The sequence below is a fragment of the Nematolebias whitei genome, chromosome 6 (genome assembly GCF_014905685.2).
Source record: "Nematolebias whitei isolate Nwh7 chromosome 6, NemWhi1, whole genome shotgun sequence".
NCBI lineage: Eukaryota > Metazoa > Chordata > Actinopteri > Cyprinodontiformes > Rivulidae > Nematolebias > Nematolebias whitei.
The window spans coordinates 48690523-48697171 of NC_056503.1; the positions used below are offsets into that span (position 1 = coordinate 48690523).

At 39.8% G+C, this 6649-nt stretch overlaps 1 pseudogene; it reads left to right on the plus strand.

The window, feature by feature from the left end:
• LOC119411028 overlaps positions 1-6649 on the plus strand; it is a 56674-nt pseudogene that overhangs the window by 4240 nt on the left and 45785 nt on the right.

Genomic DNA, 6649 nt, shown 5'->3' on the forward strand with positions numbered 1-6649 from the left:
TCCACTATTGTCTTTATTGTCCACTGTTGTCTTTATTGTCCACTGTTGTCTTTATTGTCCACTGTTGTCATCACTATTTGTTAAATCAGGTCTCTCTTGTAAATGAGTCCCAGAGGCTGAATGGGACTAACATGTAAAAATAAAGGATGAATAAATGAATGAATTTATTTATTTATTTAGTTGTATTTATTTACTCATTTACATTTATTTATTTATTTAAATTTCTTTAATTTAAATTTATTTATATACATTTATTTATTTATTTACATTTATTTATTTTCCCATTTATGCTTTATTTATACAGGTAGTCTCGCTGAGTCTCGAGAACTCATTTTCAAGAGAGACCTGTTTAGGGAGCAGGTGGTGGTGGTGGTGGTGGTGGTGGTGGTGGGGGGGGGGGGTTAAGGGCCCAGAGTGGGGCAAATGAGGGTGGAGGCAGGTGTGGGTGTTTCACTTTTTCCATCCACATTTTGATGTTGACAGTACCGGGAGTTGAACTTGTGACTTTCCGATCACAGGCCCATCTTCTCTAAACTCTGCGCCACCACTCCCCCAAAGCCAATTTATTTATTTAGTTAGTTACATTTACTTATTCGTTTACATTTATTTGTTTATTTACATGTATTTGTTTTTTTACATTTATTTACATTTATTCATTATTTAAATGTATTTATTTATTTACATGTATTTATTTATTTACATTATATATTGGGCGGCTGTGGCTGAGTGGTTAGAGCAGTCGTTCTCCAATGCAAGAGTTGGGGGTTCAAATCCACCAGTCACATGCCAAAGTGTCCCTGGGCAAGACACTGAACCCCTCGTTGCCTCCGATGTGTGTCCCATCAGTGTCTGAATGTGATAAAGCTCTGATTAGTGTCTTTAGAACGATTTGTTCATTTAGCTTTGTAGAGATCTAGTATAGAGCTGTATGAATGGTTCTAGAACTGCGCTGCTCAAGGTGTCTGCATGTCGGAGCAGCTCTGTTACTTTCATCCTGAGATTTTGCTTTTAGAAACTTTAATTCCTCTTTTTCTGGATGTAAATCACATTTTTTGGATGATTGTTTCCTCTGGTATCAGATGCTGTGCAGCTGGAAGGATTTTTACTGAAACATTTTTAGTTTTGGACATTTGTTATGATGCGTAACCATGGCAACAAGGCAGTTTTCTACAACCAGCAGCTGATTAACATCTCAAAAGCTCAAATAATATCTCAACCACAGCCACAAATCTCAAATGAGTTGAAAAGGATGTTCTGTGGATGCATTTTCATCTACCTGCCAGCTGTGCTCGAGTGCCTGACCACTGAGATCCTGGAACTAGCAGGAAACATGGCTCATGACAGCTGAAGGACAGGATCGTCTCTCAGCACCTACAGTTGGCTGTCCGCAGCGACGAGGAGCTCGGCAGACTGCTGGGAGGAGTGGCCATAACTCTGGGAGGAGTTCTGCCCGGCATTCGGGGTGGACGGATCGGACGACATCTGCAGCCAGTTTCTTAGGATCCACTGTGGGATGGACCTTTACAAGAGATCCTTCCTGTCTACAGCATCAGATCTATAACATCTCTTAATGAAATGAGGATAACGAGTTACTACAACAAATAATTTCCCTTTGGGATTAATAAAATATTTTTTTAATTGAATTGAATTGAATTGAAATGAGGCACAGATTGTTGTGTAAAGCGCTTTGAGTATCTGGATAAGATAGAAAGGTGCTATAAGTGCAGTCCATTTACCATTTATTTATTTATATTTATTCATTCATTTCCATTTATTTATTAATTTACATCAGTTGATTATTTATTTACATTAATTTAAATGTATTTACATCCTACACCAACGGTTTGTTTTCTGAGGAGCAGCACACCGAGTTTGTTTTCAGAACAGCCAAAGCTCTTAGTTTAGCTAACTGTTAGTGTTTTATTTGAATATTAGTTTTTTGTTGTGAGGAAACAGCACACCCGACCCTCAGTGGGGCGAAAAAGAAAACTTGTTTCTGCTGAAACAGAAACTGAAGAAAATGTTTTTTTCTGTGAAACTCCTGCAATGTGTGAACACTGAGTGACTCCAAGCAAAGTCGTTTAAAAAGCTGAAACTGGGTTGTTGCAGCTAAAAGAATCAGAAAAACAGCTAAATCTTCAAAGAGTGAAACACTACTTTAAAGCTAAAAGTAACAAAGGACTAGCTAAAAGATAAAGTGGCAAAAGACCAGCGGAAAAGCTAAAAGCAGCAAAACACTGGCTAAAAGAAGCTAGCTAAAAGTAGCAAAAGGCTAGCTAAAAGTAGCAAAAGGCTAGCTGAAAGATAAATACAGCAAAACTAACTATTGACTAAAAGAAGCTAAAGCCTGGCTACTACCTAAATGTACCAAAACTCTGGTTAAAATAAGCTAAAAACTGGCTACTAGCTAAAAGTAGCAAAAGGCTAACTGAAATAAATACAGCAAAACTCTGTTTAAAAGAAGCTAAAGACTGGCTACAAGCTAAAAGTGGCAAAAGCTAGCTGAAAGATAAATATAGGATAACTCTGGCTAAAAGAAGCTAAAAAGGGGTCTACAAGCTAAAAGTAGCAAAAGGCAAGCTGAAAACTATAAGTATCAAATTCCTAGCTGAAGACTGGCTACACTCTAAAAGTAGCAAAAGGCAAGCTGAAAGCTAAATGTAGCAAAACTAAATAAAACTTGCTACATGTTAGCTACAAGCTAAAAGTTGCTACATGTTAGCTACAAGCTAAAAGTAGCTACATGTTAGCTACAAGATAAAAGTAGCTACATGTTAGCTATAAGCTAAAAGCAACTACATGTTAATTATAAGCTAAAAGTAGCTATATGTTAGCTACAAGCTAAAAGTAGCTACGTGTTAGCTACAAGCTAAAAGTAGCATGAAAGTGAACCAGACCATGTTTTTGAAGGACTTGAAGAGATCTCAGTGTATTTTTATGGGGAAAATATTTGTAGATAAACTTCAATATTTTAACAAATGATAAAAGTAACAAAAACCAAAAGTCATAGCACCCATCAGCTGAAGGAGCTGAACATTTTGATGCATGAATAGTTAAAATAGCACAAAGTTTGCAGGGGTACTTTGGTTTAACTGCAGCTTTAAACCTGTTTCTGCCTCTGACGGTCAGAACTAAGAGGACTCGTCTCTTAACAAATGTATACGGATCCACGAAGGGTTAGAAATAAAAAGATGAACATGAGTTTTATTAGGTGGATCAGATGCTGCTGAGTAAAAAATTGTTTTGCTTTCTGCAGAATCTGAAACCTGCAGGTTCCTCCCAGATCCACAAACCAAGATGGACTGTCAAAGCAGACGAGCCTTCGTTGAGTCTGGCTCAAAATGAGCTCCTCTGTTTTACACCCAGGCCCATTTCAAACTCGCAGGAAGGTTCTGTTGTCAGAGCGGCTCGTTTGGATCAGCTCTGCTCTGCGGTTCTCTTTGTTTACAAACCTTTTTGTTTTCCAGTCAGTTCTGAGAGTAATCACCGGTGCCGGCACGACACGAGCCTGATCAATAAGAGCCTGCCGGAGTCTGCCTCGCAGGAGGCAAGCACCCCAGGCCCCTCGCCCCTAAACCTGAATACACTGATGCAGCAATGAAATGGCAGCTCCTCTGCCGGCGTCGGGCTTTACTTTGCATGAAGGGATTTCCAGAAGATGAATTCCTTATTCCTGCTTTGTCCAGGTGATAAGAAACGGTTTGTAGTTGGGAGGGTTCACACGAGTTCCATTTAAAAACACTTTGAGTGAATCACTGCAGCCAGTCGGCTGGATCGTTCCTGCTAAAGAACTAAACGCACTTCACGTTGGATGAACGGCCTCATATCAGGCTGTGAGGTCACGAGGTCAGGAAGTTGCAGCCGATGGAGATAAAACCAGACACTCAGAACTCCCTCCTTTCTTTAGAAATGTCTCCAAGCAGCCGAACGCTCGCGTGACGTTTTCAAGTGCAGCGGGTCAAAACTTCTCCAGGTCTTTTGAGGAACTTCTAAAAGTTTTCTTGGGACTTCAGCTGAAGTGAGGGACTTTGAAAAATGTCTCAAAGTTGTCTTTTGTTGGTCGTAAACTAAATTAGCATGACCGTTTTTTCCTCTCAAAAAGTTCCTGTAGTTTTTGAGCGCTGCAGATTCAGCCCGACAGTTTCCAGCCGTCTGTACGTCTCGTAACTCCAAACGAAAACTGATGCGTTTTCTCACAACATTGTGTTTCCAGCAGAGAAGCTGCTCAGTCTCAGGTCAGTTCTGGATGGTTCTTACTGCGTGAACGTTCATGACGCAGTCACTGGGATGCAAGTCTCTTCTGTACGTTTTTCAGCACGATTCTCGTCACACAGTTTTCAAACTATTTCAACAACTCAAAACGTTCAGCTCTTGACTTTTGGTGTTGGTGCAACAATACCTTTTAGAAATATTTAGCCTTTTCCGCCATATTTTTCTCATAGAAGATGAGTTGAGCTCATTTTACCTCCTTCAGATCTTTAGCTCTGTTTACAACCTTTTACTGTTCCTCTCGCATTTTGTTCTGTTTCAGCTTCTTTCAGCTTCCTTCTGAAAATTTAAACATTTTCAGCTACTTTCAGCTGTTTTTCAGCTGTTTTGTGCTCCTTTCTGCTAACTACAACATTTTTGTGCTTCTAACTTCTTTCTGCTACTTTCAGCTTGTTATGCTCCTTTCAGCTTATTTATGCAAGTTTAAGCTTTTTCTACTATTTCAGCTACAATTTAGCTGTTTTTATGGTAGTTTTAACATTTTCAGCTAATTCCATGTTTTTTGCACTCATTTAAACATCTTTCAGCCTAATTCAGCAAAAACATGCTCTCTCCACTTCCTTCTGGTAATTTAAGCTTTTTTTGCCTTTTGAGCTACTTTTCAGCTGATGTTTGCTAATTTCAGCTTTTTTCAGACAATTTACACTTTTTTTTTTGCTAATTTCTGCTTCTTTCAGCAAACGTGTTCTTTCTACTTTCTTCTGCTCATTTAAGCTTGTTCTTCCTTTTTAGCTACTTTCTAAAGCATTTTAGTTAATTTCAGCTGTTTTTTTTGATAAATTCAAGTTTTTTGTGGTAATTTCTGCAACTTTCAGCCTAATTGACTTTTTTCTGTTAATTTCAACTTGTTGTGCTCCTTTAAGCTTTTTATGCTAGTTTCAGCTACTTTTTAGCTGTTTTATGCTAAATTTAGCCTTTTCAGCTATGTCCACATTTTTAGCTCATTTCAGCTCCTTCCACTTCCTTTTGGTAGTTTAAGCTTCTGTCTGACATTTCAGCTAATTTTCAGCAATTTTTTTTTGCTCATTTCAGCCTTTTTTTTTAGCTATTTTCCTAAATTTTGTGCTCATTTTTGCTTATTTAAACCTAATTCAGCAAATATGTGTTTTTTCTGATTTATTTCTGATCAATTACAAGGACTGAAGAGACACGTAACGACTTTCAGAAGGTCTGGAGAACTGTTGAGTCTGGCTGTTTGGAGCAAATCAGTACTATATATATATATATATATATATATTCTGAAAACCTCAAGTCATTTATTAGTTTATCACCAATCTGCTCAATGACAGTGCAACAAGGAAACCTTTGATTCTGTCTGAAGAGAACAAAGCACCAAAACACAAGCTGATCATCAAGCTCCTGCAGATTCCCTCAGTCATAAATTCCACAGCATACAATCTTTAAACATGTGCTGAGTAAGCGTGAAGACAAAAGACTGATGGCTGCAGAGTACCAGAGGGCATCTCAAACCAGGTTGCTGATAAACTCAGATGAACTGTAGTGGAGACCTGCGGGACCTTGTGGGTGTTGGCAGTCCCTGCAGGCAGCTGGTTGCTCCTACTCTGCATCACTTTTTATCTGCATGCGAGACAGAACTGGACCAAAGAACACATTTATTCACTGAATATATCTCAGAATGACATGTCACCATTGCAGAATTGCTAACGGGGTCACGGGAGTTTGACTGTCCAGTCCTGTTCTGTGGACTTGGAGAAGGCTTATGACTGTGTTCCCAGAGGCCTTCTGTGAGGGGTGTGGTTGTTTTTTGCACTCCAGGTACAAGGAGACTGGGTTGCTGGTAAGGGTTATATGGTCTCTGTAGACCCAAAGCAGGAGCTGTTTCTTAGATCTTGGCACAAAATTGAGCTAATTCTCAGTGCAGGTTGGACTCCACCAGGGTTGTCCCTTGTCCCCGATCCTGTTTGTGGTCTTCGTGGATAGGATTTCAAGGCACAGCTGTAGAGAGGAGTGCATTTGGTTTGGAGATCTCAGGGTCTCATCTCTGCTTTATGTGGGTGATGTGGTTCGGTTGATGTCTTCAGATCAAGACCATTCATACATGTTGTACTACGGCTGACTTTCATTCCTCTTCTTTCAAGTGCATACCTCCACCTCTCCAAGTTCTCTTCCACCTGTTCTCTGTTCTCATCAAAGATCACATTGTCATCTGCAAACGTAGTCCATGGGGATTCCTGCCTGACCTCATCTGTTAGTCAGTCCATCACCAGAGCAAACAAGAAGGGGCTCAGAGCTGATCCTTGATGCACTCCCACCTCCACCTTGAATCTATCTGTCACTCCTACAGCACATCTCACCACTGTCCTGCTGTCCTCTGTCCTGCTGTCTTCATACATGTCCTGCTGTCTTCATACATGTCCTG